Source organism: Mizuhopecten yessoensis, unplaced genomic scaffold (genome assembly GCF_002113885.1).
Source record: "Mizuhopecten yessoensis strain PY_sf001 unplaced genomic scaffold, ASM211388v2 scaffold9563, whole genome shotgun sequence".
NCBI classification, from domain to species: Eukaryota; Metazoa; Mollusca; class Bivalvia; order Pectinida; family Pectinidae; genus Mizuhopecten; species Mizuhopecten yessoensis.
In genome coordinates this window covers 6,487-18,897 of record NW_018408110.1, presented here as the reverse complement: position 1 = coordinate 18,897, position 12,411 = coordinate 6,487, and the positions used below count along the sequence as shown (strand labels likewise).

The 12,411-nt window shown below is 35.8% G+C and overlaps 1 long non-coding RNA gene across 1 annotated transcript; it reads left to right on the top strand.

The window, feature by feature from the left end:
* Window positions 1-7,753: 7,753 nt before the first annotated feature.
* On the top strand, window positions 7,754-10,336 carry LOC110458406. The gene is made up of 2 exons (XR_002463789.1): window positions 7,754-7,915; window positions 9,409-10,336. It is a non-coding gene; the product is annotated as an uncharacterized LOC110458406 (long non-coding RNA).
* Window positions 10,337-12,411: the final 2,075 nt, after the last annotated feature.

Sequence of the window (12,411 nt, the reverse complement as noted above, 5' to 3'; positions counted from 1 at the left end):
AAAAAAAATGAAAAAATATGAATGTCTAATATGATATGTATGCATTACCTCATCATATATATGTAAATCTGACAGATCACTTACACATCTATTATGAAACCATCTGTCACAGCCAGCATCACAAGAAACCATATCATCAAATACATTTGAGATGTGACACCCATCTGCTTCGCGATCAATAAAAATATCAAATGATAAAGAAGTTTTCTTTTGCCTATGCCTACTCATTTTTTTCCTAGGAAACTTAGTAAAGATTCCATTGGAAATACATTCTACAAGATGTTGTCTCATGCAAGTGGTGTCAAACTCTAACTCTTCACTCCCGTTAAACCCATTGAAACAAAATTCTACCAAGTTAGCAATAGCAAAAACCCCACAGTCAACCCCGTTTTTCTGTTGTTGCACATTTGGTAATACTGTTTTTTAAAACTTTTCTATTTCCCCCATATGATGATGGTGGTGGAGGTTTTTTACATATTATGCATATTTAACACGAGTCTTGACGAAGTTATGTCCCCTTAGTACGGGTACGTGGGGAAACAAAACACCTGCGATCACAACAACGTCAGAATTTCATGTGAAATATGTTGTTTATTTCAACGAAACTTACATAATTATCAACAGTAAGGTATTTTCTTCTATATATCTGAAACTAACATGTTATTTTTCCCTAAATTTCTAGTTATATGTGAAAAACCGTGATTTTCACGGTTGACTGCGGCGTACAAGTTTCCCTTGAAAAACACATTATCGTCGATTTCTAAATTATTAGATAATAAATTAACATTTCTGTAATTGTCACATTTTGAAAATAATGTTTGAAATTATCCTATATTTTTATAAAAATTATAAACCATCGCGTTAATGAGATATTAAAATATCTTTATATTCCCGGTACGGGGTTTCAGTCCGGGTCCGGGAACGGGGTACAAGATTTACCTACCACCATTTCCGGATTTTAATAGCATTTCCTTCTTTGATTTTAGTAACTTCAAACACGTTGTCCTGCTCTGTCATGTAGTTAGGATGATGATACGCAACAGTTTCGTGGCGTGTTCCATCGGATTTGTAATATTTTCATACAAATATCTCAAGAATTCAAATGAAGAAATGCGACAGGTAACCATTTAAAATCTATTTCATGATCCTCCTAGGATAAGTAAGTCTGCCAGACAATTTTTAGTCGGATGCCAAGACAAAGTGAAAGTAGGTACAGTGACAATTTTCTTTAAATTACGGAGGCTCCGTCAGTTGTGACGTTTATGCCCTCGTAGAGTCCGATTGCAGAGGCGTGAAAAAATAGGTTATTTACAATGATTAGTTGGAGGGAAGGGGGGGGGTGATTTTTTGTGCAAGGTATAGGTAAAAGATAAAAACTGGGGTATGTTTTAGAGTGTGATGAGGGCTTCAAGGGCTGCATAGGGTAAGTTAGCTGCGATAACGTAGCTTTCTGACGGTGAGAGATTTTTTTTATATATTGCGTCGTCAGAGCTACGAAGCGGTCCAATACCAACTAATGGAGCAAAATCAAAAATGTTAATCAGTAATTAAGATTGCACATAATTCACGCCTCATATGAGTATAACGTTATCAAAATATTGCATAATTGTTGAAAAAACGAATCCTTACTTATGCAAAAACTCTTTTACAAAATTAACAAAGTCTGTCTTGAAGAAAAAAATAGAAACGACCGCCATGACAGATCACGAATGATGTTATCTCAATTATCCTTTCTATATTATAATGGCCTGCATGATAAAGATAATGCCATCGCTGGGGCTCGAACCTGCGACCCTTGGCTCTCCAACCTGATGCGCTACTGCTAACTAAAGGAAAATTCCCTACAGCTGACGCTTGTAAGGCAACCTAATTAATCCACATCTTTTTCAATATTCCCCCCTTTTTTCAAACACCAGCCCTGGTTCTTTGACTCCCCACCAAGGGTTCTCCTACCTTGAACGGGGAGGGTCAACGGCACCAATTTGTAGTACGACAAGGAAAAATGATAAAGATAGTGCTGTTGTTGGAGCTCAAAACGCAACCCTATAATGGCTCTCCAGCCCTATGGTCTACCGCTAATTGCTAAAGGGAAATTCCCTACCGCTGATGCTTGTTAGGCAACCTAATTAATCTCCTAACTCCTGACTTAGGTAGACCCTCGACTTCCATGTGCAGTCTGTTTGACATCCATCCAGCATATCAGTTTGTTTTCTAAATTAACCAAGAGGTCCAAATCAATGACATTGACCCACTTTGAAGGTCACATAGATCAAATGTGTTAAAATGTATAAGCTTCTTCTATATAATAAAGTGAGATGACTAGTGCACTAGGGTTATGATATTTACCCTGTAGCATGCTTTGATAAAATGTAAACGTTATAATTTAGTTTTCTCAAATAAATGTTACAAATAATATTGATTATGGTTGTTTTTATTCATTTCAGATTTTGCTGGAAAAGGGATATATGGACGAAAACAATCAGTTAAAATCCAAGGCTATGAAAAATATTCTTGGAAGGGATACACTTCAACCCAGTGAAGCTTATACAGAAGATAAAAAGAAGTCTGAATAAGTTGACTTCCGAGGACTGGCTATATCATTTTAGAGAACAAAAATTGTCACTAGCTTTTAAAATGAAACTTCTTCAATTAACATTAGCTATTTTCAAACCAGATGTGACTGCTCAGCCACACATAGTAAGGGAAATTAAGAAAATTCTTTTGACAAATGGATTTTATTTTGTAAGGTCTAAGGATTTGTATTTGCCTCGCAAAAAAGCTGAAGAATTTTATAAAGAACATGAAGGAAGATTTTTCCATAACAGACTTGTAAGTTTTATGGCAAGTGGTGGAATCTCTGCACATATTTTAGCCAGAGATGATGGTATACGGGAATGGAGAAAACTGATGGGACCTACCAAAGTGTTTCAAACGGTTCATTCAGAACCAGGTAGTATCCGTGGACAGTTTGGACTGACGGATACAAGGAACTCGACCCATGGATCAGACTCTGATGAATCGGCACGAAAAGAAATGCAGTTTTTCTTTCCTGAATTCAATGTGGACGAATGGTACAAAAAGAAGGAGCCATATTTTCGAAATGGAAATGTTTATTTCTGTGAGGAAACAGGAATACATGTTGAAGAAATACCAAGTGCAAACATTTTGAAACAAAAGTTGTCTTAATTCAGAAAATGATCACTTAAAATTTAACTGTAACTAATAATCAGATCAATTACAAGCTGAGAATAACAATGACACAGTGATTAAATTCTTGACCTTACCATTTATCTCCATATATGACAATGAGCTAAAATGGAATATTATTTAAAATAGTGAAGAATAATTACTGGGCCATCGCAGAAAATGTAGTTACCTCCCCTTTCTGGAATGCTCTTTTGAAGCTCAGACCTGGGTATGAATATGTATATATGTGTGACATAATACATTGTACCTGATAATATGTATGGACAATTATTTACCGATTCCTTCTAAATTTTAATTAAACAGTTGATATATCACTTATGATGGGAATAGCATTCCCATAATATTATGCAAAATGTGTTGAACAGATAATCTGGATATTTTCAAATAAAAAAAGTACCAAACTTGTATATTTGCTGTGTATGCTTTCCTTTTTAACCTCCTTTTTTCCTGGAGAGTCGGGGGGGGAAAAATGTTTTTGTTCATCAGAGTAGGACAAGTAAAGCTGATTAGCATTCGTTAAATTAATTCCACTATAAGACTAGCAAAGACCATTACAATAGAACAAAAGCTGGATTTTACTTTTGTTTATGAGAAATATGTGCTGTTTTAAGCATCAAATTCTCACAACATGAAATTTTGCATAATTTGAGGTGCAATTTGGCGCTCTTTACTCGAATAAAAGATTAATACAATTGTATGGTTTTCTTAGCTCAATTTTTTTAATAGATATAGCTGGTCTCATATATTTTTGAATACACTTCCAATAGAATATAATGGTAATACTCGGTACATGACAGGTGACTCGGCCATATGGCATTGATTTTAAATAACGCAAATACCATTGTGTGACTCGCCCTCTCTGGAAATGATTATATTGGACAGTTCTACATAACTATGTATGCACGCTTGGGGTTGTGGTCTGTTTACAGTTGTCTGAATAAGGAGTCGATTCTGTACAAAATACGGTCAAACAGATATATATTTTTTCAGTTTCTATGGATTAAAATTATGCTATGTATCAAATTTTACAATGCATTTCAACAAATCACAGTAGCTTATAAACAGTAAAGAATATGGTCAGGCTCCCTGAAAAAGAAGAAATGACATTACAAGAGGCCAAAAGGGCCTGCATCACTCACCTGGTAAAAATCTCACACTTGTAACCTTGATTTTTACCAGGTGAGTGATGCAGGCCCATTTGGCCTCTTTTTATGTCCTTTCTTTCTGTCCAGGGAGCCTGACCACATTCTTGACTATTTTTGAAGACACATGACCACTGTGACCTTGAATATTGGTAAATGTCATTCATTTGAACAAACTTTGTAGCTGTTTATCACACAATGCAACTGGCCATATATCATCATCCTGTGCATTTTGGTACTTCTAAAGAAGTTATTCAGAATTGTTTTTTAATCATAGAACTCCAGTGACGTTGAGGGTCGATCAAGGTCCTTCTTACCAGAATGCTACTGGCCAGATATCATCACCCTGGGCGTTTTGGTTATTCAGGAGAAGCTATTTGAATATTTAAACATATTTGACCCCGGTGGCCTTGAAGTTGGTTCAATGTCATTCGTTTGAAACATGTTAGCCCTTAACCCTTGCATGCTACTGGCCAAATATATATAAATCACACTTGGCATTTTGGTTATTTAGAAAAAGAAAGTTGTTAAAATATGTGAAAATATTTGACCCCAATGACAATGAAAGAAAGTCAAGGTCATTCATTTTTAACAAACTTGGTAGCCCTTCTTTCCAGCATGCTTTTTGCAAAATATCATAACACTAGGCCTATTTGTTTTTGAGGAGAAGTCATTTAAAGAAAAAAGTTGACGACAGACGACACGCAATGGCGGAAGCTCACTTGGCCCTTTGGGCAAGATGAGCTAATAACAAGTGACTGTGAGCTTTGCCTGGTCATTGGATACAAGTAGTTGATAAAATGTAACAAATTAGAAATACTTCAATTTAGCAATGTACTATTTCAGTACATTACATGTACCTTTCCCTGGGGTCTTCCCCGAATACCAACTCTGCTTCAAATCACATGTTTACATAGGTGGTCAGTTGTGATGATAGTAAGTTATAGTATATTGCAGTAAAGTGTACAGCTAAATTGCACAGGTAAATCAACTTCTGATAACTAATCAGATAATCAATAGCTGCTAATAATTGCAAAATAATAATTAATATTTAGAGTTCCGATCCCAAGCTGTTCTTCTGATAACTAATCAGATAATAACTAAGCTGCTAATAATTGCAAAAGAATCAATAATATTTAGAGTTCCGATCCCAAGCTGTTAAATGGGTAATGTATAAAACAGCAGCACACTTTGGAGAATTATCATATTTCGCTCTGTACTTGGAAACATGAACTTCTTTACTCAGTGAATGTGTATTTTGTATTCAGAATTTGTCATCGTTTTAGTAAAACTTTGTACTTCGTGATTTCTCTTAAAATCATTGTCATATAAAACTTGTACTTATTTTCAGATTTGTGTGAACTTGCGTGACTTTATCTGTTATTGTGTGCTTTGATATATAGATATTAGTTAAACTTGTACTTTCAGACAGTAACCAACATACCAGCAAACTTCGGAAGACATCAACACAACCACGCCGCAGACCCAACCAGTGTTGTTGCAAAACAGATAATGAACCAGATCACCAACCGCTGCGTGGAATCTATAAGACCCATACCTTCAATCTTCGACGAGGAACTCAATGAGTTGACATTCTTAGTTGAAACAGGCTATAACTAAACTTCAAAGGATTTCCTATATAAACACACCTTCCTTTGAATTTTCCAGAGTTAGTATTCGGGGAATGAGCCGTCTCGATTCATTGCAGGTTGGGAAATGATCAAAAGCAACCACCTGCATGTCTCCAATGTCTCGGCATGTTAAAGTGCTTTGCCACATATGGACATCTGCTTTGTTCTGGAGCAGCGGTTGTTGATTCTGAAATTGAGCCTTGTGCTGGTTTCACCTTCTATAGGCCTACGGCATATTAAATTTTTGGCAGGAAGTAAGGTATACTGCATTGCCTGATGTGCATGTCAGTGTTTGTAATATATGATACTATTTGCCGTTCATTTCACATACTATATGTATATAATAATATATACGTTTCACTGCTGTGCAAATTGTGACGAGAAATGGTTGAAAGTGTGCATTGCTACACGTAGCTGTCACGAAACCTCGACACATGCCGGAGTATTCTGATTGTCGGTCAACAAACAGACTTTTCACCATGAATATAATTATTTGATAAAGACATATGAACATGTATCACACATTAAACAAAATAAACAACCAAACTTTGAAATGTCTTTAATTTTATTTTATTTAATTCAGGGGCGTAGCTCGGATTTACATTCTTGTGTAGGCACTTGAGCAATTTGCTGAAAAATATGCTGTTGTTTTCCACTTCAACGACAACAGTTTTTAAGTTTAATAAAATCAATTAATAGATGTACCACTGCGTTATCTGATTAAATATACCGAAAGAACGAAATTATATATTAATGTGTGGTAATAATTAATATAAGGATTTTAGCAGGAGTTTTCAACTAATTTCCACTGACGACACTATTTATGAAATTATTTTAAAGAAGAATAATCACTCATTGTTATCGAAAAATCTATAAACTTAAATTAAATTTTATAAGTGAGAGAGAGAGGGGTTCCTGAAATAAAAAAAAAAAAAAGAACACCGAAGCGTAGACAAAGTGAGAACTTAAAATCGATAAAACGAGGGCAACATTTGAACAAAGGCATTTAGACCTTTGAAAAAATACAATGCAACTAAGACCAGCTGTTCGGGAAGGGTAAGTATCTTCCGTATTAAATTTAGGTAAAATTCCAGATATGCTTCAAAGCGAGAACTAGGTTAGTGACAACAAAACGACATTGATGAACGTAATAAACAAATTTCATAGCACACAAACTCCTGACCGAGTAAACAGCAACATGGGAAAATAGGGATGTTACTATCAAGAAAGAGAAAGATCACAATCGGAACATCAAAATAGTCCCGCTGATCGAAGCGTAGTTTTAAGGGGTCCTTTTCATTTTGTTACGAGTAAAGATTGACGAAAGTGACTGAGATAGAAAAGCCTGTAGTGTCCTTAGTTTCAAGCTCGGGAAGGTACACCGTACAGTATTTAAGATCGATGCGGTCAATAACAATTTTTATTTAAAGATAGCATATTGTTGATATATTTGAATGTTAAATTGAAAGACTTGCAATTGGCTGAGTTTTGTCCTGATTGCTTAATTAAGCATCGTATGAAACCCAAAAGTCGGCCAGAGGAGCGGCACAGTTTCTCCCCATAGGAATGCCTACAGTCAGCTTACTGATGGAAAGTTTTGTCACCTTGTAAAATTACTTCGGCCCTTCGGCCCTAGGAGTGATATAGCAGTCTCGGGTGGATACTGGGTATGATATGGAAAAAGGCATGTATTATTCTCTACAGATATCACATTTCTTTGAAAATCCGGAATCCGCTTTCCTTCCGATATTTTATAATCCTCTGTTTCAAACCTCTCAGTGAGTGTGACAATAACCGGCGATTGTTGCAAGGGAGTTCAGAATGTCATCGAGAGCACAAATAATATACTTTTTGTCAACCCGCATGGGGGCTGTCATTGGTCTTGGTGCTGTTACGTTTTATTTCATGTCGAGCTCTGATGACTCTACAGTAGAGGTAATTACGAGTTCAGCTGATAATAAGACAGTAGAGCTTTCAGTCTATTAGTATATTAGTAACGTTACGTAAGTTGCTAAAGATATTTATAACGATACAGTAGAGTTCTCTATCGTTATAAACCTCTGATTTAGATAGAGTTCCTACAGGAATTAGTAAGTTGCAGTTTCGCTCGGTCTCGCCACATGGGCACGGTTCAATTTGACCTCAGATATTAATTATGTATGGTTAACAAGGAGACCTCGGATATAAAATGATAAATTGAACTGTACCTCTGTGGTCTAACCACAGGGGTTCGTTATGTTTATGTGTGCTGTGACACACATGACGTATACCATTATGCGTATTTTAGACATTTGAAACGAAACCCTGCTGCCTTACTAAGGTGAAGGAGAGACGTATGCAGGTCGGGGAAAACCACAAACTTTCGTATAATACGCAAACTCACAGGGGCATGGATCGCTTTACTTGCAATATTAAAAAAAGGGTCTCCTATACTAATAAATACATTTATTAGTATAGGAGACCCTTTTTTTAATATTACAAGTTAAGCGATCCATGCCCCTGTGCGCAAACTCGCCTATTATACGCCAATACTAAAGGGGTATGGATTTGTTACTAAAAATTGCCAAAATCACTTTTGTCTTAAATTTTTCACATTGTTTGTCCAAGTCGCATTTATTCAGTCATGAAACATAATACAAATGCAAAAATAAACTTTATTTGCATGTGGGAAAGTACCAAAAACAGATGCAATACTTCAGGTAAACTTACATCAAGTTTCTAAGTAGCCAACGCTTTCAGTAAACATCTTTTAGCAAAATATTATTTACCTTGTGGTAAATTAACAAGATTTTTAATAATATCTTGCAAAGGTTACTGTTAAAGCGATTTGGGTTATTTTTAGTAACAAATCCATGTTCCGACTGGCGTATAATAGGTGAGTTTGCGTATATAAATAAGCAAGTTGGTTTTCCCCAACCTGGTATGTGTAATATGGAATGTGTATGTACATTGTACATGTAGTACTGCTTTAAGGTATTTCATACAGGCTTATGTCAGTGTATATATATAGTATGTAGGCTCATAACTTTTCCTCAAGATGAAAATAATATGGCAGTTGCTTGGTATACCCATGTCAATAATGACCTTTGAAGAAATTATTTGTCGAAAATGTTGTTGATTTTGTCTGAAAAGTAACTTTGAATGCAGAGTTGAGTGGGGCAAAATTGCATTGAGTATTATAATTCATGCAAAATTTACCTGTATATGCATTTCTGAAGTATCAATGTATTCACTTTTATCCAGAAAAATGTGAGAAAATGCTTCAAATCTCAAGAAAGAGCTCAATTTCAAGGGTCTCAAGTTCAAACCACGTTCTGACCATGCATTTCTCTTTCTCCCAAATACACATTAATCCTGCTTATGCCATTTAATACTGAAATACTGTATTTAAACCATTATCTTACAATGAAAACAATTGTCCATTTCAGCGTCGAAAGGAGGAAGGTTACCCATACGATGCAAAAACTGCATATTATAGAAGAAAATTTATGGAAAATGTAGACAAGAAAGAGAAAAAGTAATGATGACTTGTAGATGAAGTGTTTCATTTTGCTGAAGATGAAGAAATGGACAGGAATGTGATTTTCACATGTTTGACATCATTATGTTTGACATCATCTGAAATTGGTAGCATGTGTGTCACCTGAACTTCAAGTCTTAAAAATCATCCCTGTGTTCCAAGAATGTGTAAATGGTTGAGCAAAGATCATGGAAGTACATTTTATGACGCCTTCACACTTAATACTGTACTGAGGAATTTGATACATGTGTCTTATCTCTTAATATACAATGAGGGACAAAATGGTGATCATTTATATCATTCTTGTTTGAAGTGTTAAATATGAAGCTATTAATATAACTGATAACAAGATTTTTCACGACACCCCTTTTTGACTGTCCTGCTCCCAGTGGTACACGCTTGATCATCATAATGGCACATTAATACCAATAAGTCTATGTTATATTTGAAATTTATAAATGTACATTGGTGAAAGACAGACTGTAAGAGCTGATTATTTCTCCCCTGCCAAAAGTTTCCCCCGAGAAAGAAACTTGTGATCACGAAAGAAGAGTACAGTATGCCTTGAATGGTTCAGCTGTTGAATTTTGGATTTAGAACATGGTTTTTGAATGAAAGTGGATGTGAATGGAAATGTGAATGACTCAGTTAAAGAATGTGAATACATTGTACATGTGAATGACCTCACCTATATAGTGTTTTAATGGAAATGAATTGTCATTCCCTGTTTTGTCGGGTATAAATGTACAGTTATTATTTAACAGTGACAACATGATAGATGTGTTTACTTTTGTATTTGTTTTGTTACTGAATTAAAAGCTGAAAGCTACATAAACATACAAAGAAGTGTTTGGTAATTTTCAATTCACCTATCACTAAGTGGCTGTGAGCAGAGTTTATGATAAGGTGCACAGTTTTTCTTTGAAAACTGAAAGACACAGGGTTCTGACATTTGGCCAGTAGGTACCTTGGATGAAGTGCTATAAAATATTGTCGTGTAAATGACCTTAGTCTACTTCAAGGGTCACAGGGGTATAATGCCTTTACTCTTAAGTAACTTTTTCTATCAATCATAACTTCTAGAACTATGATACTTGTTCTGATGAACTACTGAAGGCATCTTTGTGAACGTGATATGCATGATCCTATTAGTTCCTAGTTGTACATTTTCCAATTTTAGAAGAACATCTCATGAAAGTTTTCCTTTGTTTCTCCAAAACTGCTGAAGGGATCAGGCACATGATGCTATTGGTCCCTTGCTGTGGATTATTCAATTTCAAATGAATAAAAGAAACAAAAAAGCCACTAGGTTGCTATCTTGGATTTGAAAGTCAAGATAGGTTACACTGCTTCTCAGATTCTCTTGGTTTCTAGTTAAATATGCTCAGGTGTATTGGTAATTCAAAATGTCCATCTTTGATTTTTTAGAGACAAATGTAAATACAACATTTTCTCAGAAATCATTAAAGATAAAAAAAATGCCAATCAAGATCGAAAATCAAGTTGCATACGTGTGGTAACTGTTTACATGATTCCCTTTTTACCTGTTTATATGGTTGTTCAGGAAGAGTAGAGGAAAACCAGAAAGAGGAAAGAACCTGCAGAAACATGTCATGGTGGGCGCTGACCATGAGATCCTTCTGGGGTATCTTGTAAGCTCATCTGACCCAAAGTGCCATGTGAGCTTATGCCGTGCCACGTCATGTCGAGCCGTGCAGTGTCATGCTGATCCTTGCTATGCCATCCAATCTCTACCCAGAGTTGTCATTGGTGCATTGAACGTCAACTTTGGATAAAAATTGCTATCTAGCATCCATTCTTTTTAAAGCAATTCTTTTCAATTACCAATTTCCTTGAGGTGATATTATTTGGCCAATAAAATGCTGGGATGGAGGGCTACAAAGTTTGTTCAAATGCATGACCTTGACTCATATTCCAGGTCACAGGTGTCAACTGTGTTGAAGTCTTTGAACTACTTCAAAAGGCCAAGGGTAGTGATATTTGGCCAGATGCATGCTTGGGTGAAGGGCTGCAGAGCTTGTTATAATGATAAACATTATATATGCTTGTATGAAGTTCTTCCAATGAATGACTGACCCACTCTCAAAGTCACAGGAGTCTAATGTTTTTAGAAAAATCTTATAATGACATCTCAATTACAAAAATTCCCAGGGCGACGATATATTGCCAGTGGCATGCTGAAAGGAAGTGCTACCAACTTATTTTCAAATAAATACATTTACCTGCTTTCAAGGTGACAGGGGTCAAATGTGTTTAAACAACCTCCTCTCTAGAACCAAAAGGCCCAGAGTAATGATTTTGGCCAGTAGTAGTAGAGATGAAGGGCTACTAAATTCGCTTGATTGAACAGCCGTTACACACTTTCAAGGTAATTGGTTCAGGTGAGTTTAAATATATCATCAAATTCTTATTGAAACCAAATGGCATAGAACAATGATAGTTTGCCAGTAGCATGTTGTGTGAAAAGGGGGAGGGGCTATCAAGTTTTTGTTAAATAATTTAACCATGTTCAGGTCACAATGGTCAAACATGTTTAAATCTTTAAACGACTTCTTCGCAATAACTTAAAGCCAAGGATGGTGATATCTTGCCAGTAGAATGCATGAGCGATGGGTTTATAAGTTTGTTCAAATGAATAACCTTGACCCACTTTCAATATCATTGGGGTCATATGAGTTAAAATAGTTAAATTACGTCTCAAAAAACAAAAAACCAAAGGTGATGATATTCAGCCAGTATCGATGATATTCGGCCAGTATCAAGCTGTGATGAAACAGCCTTTGGCTTAATTTAGTCATTACAAAATATTTGACCTAGGTACACGTTTAAGGTTACTGGAGCAAGATTCATACCAGTGGTGAATGATACAGACCCGTAAGGCCTCTTGTTA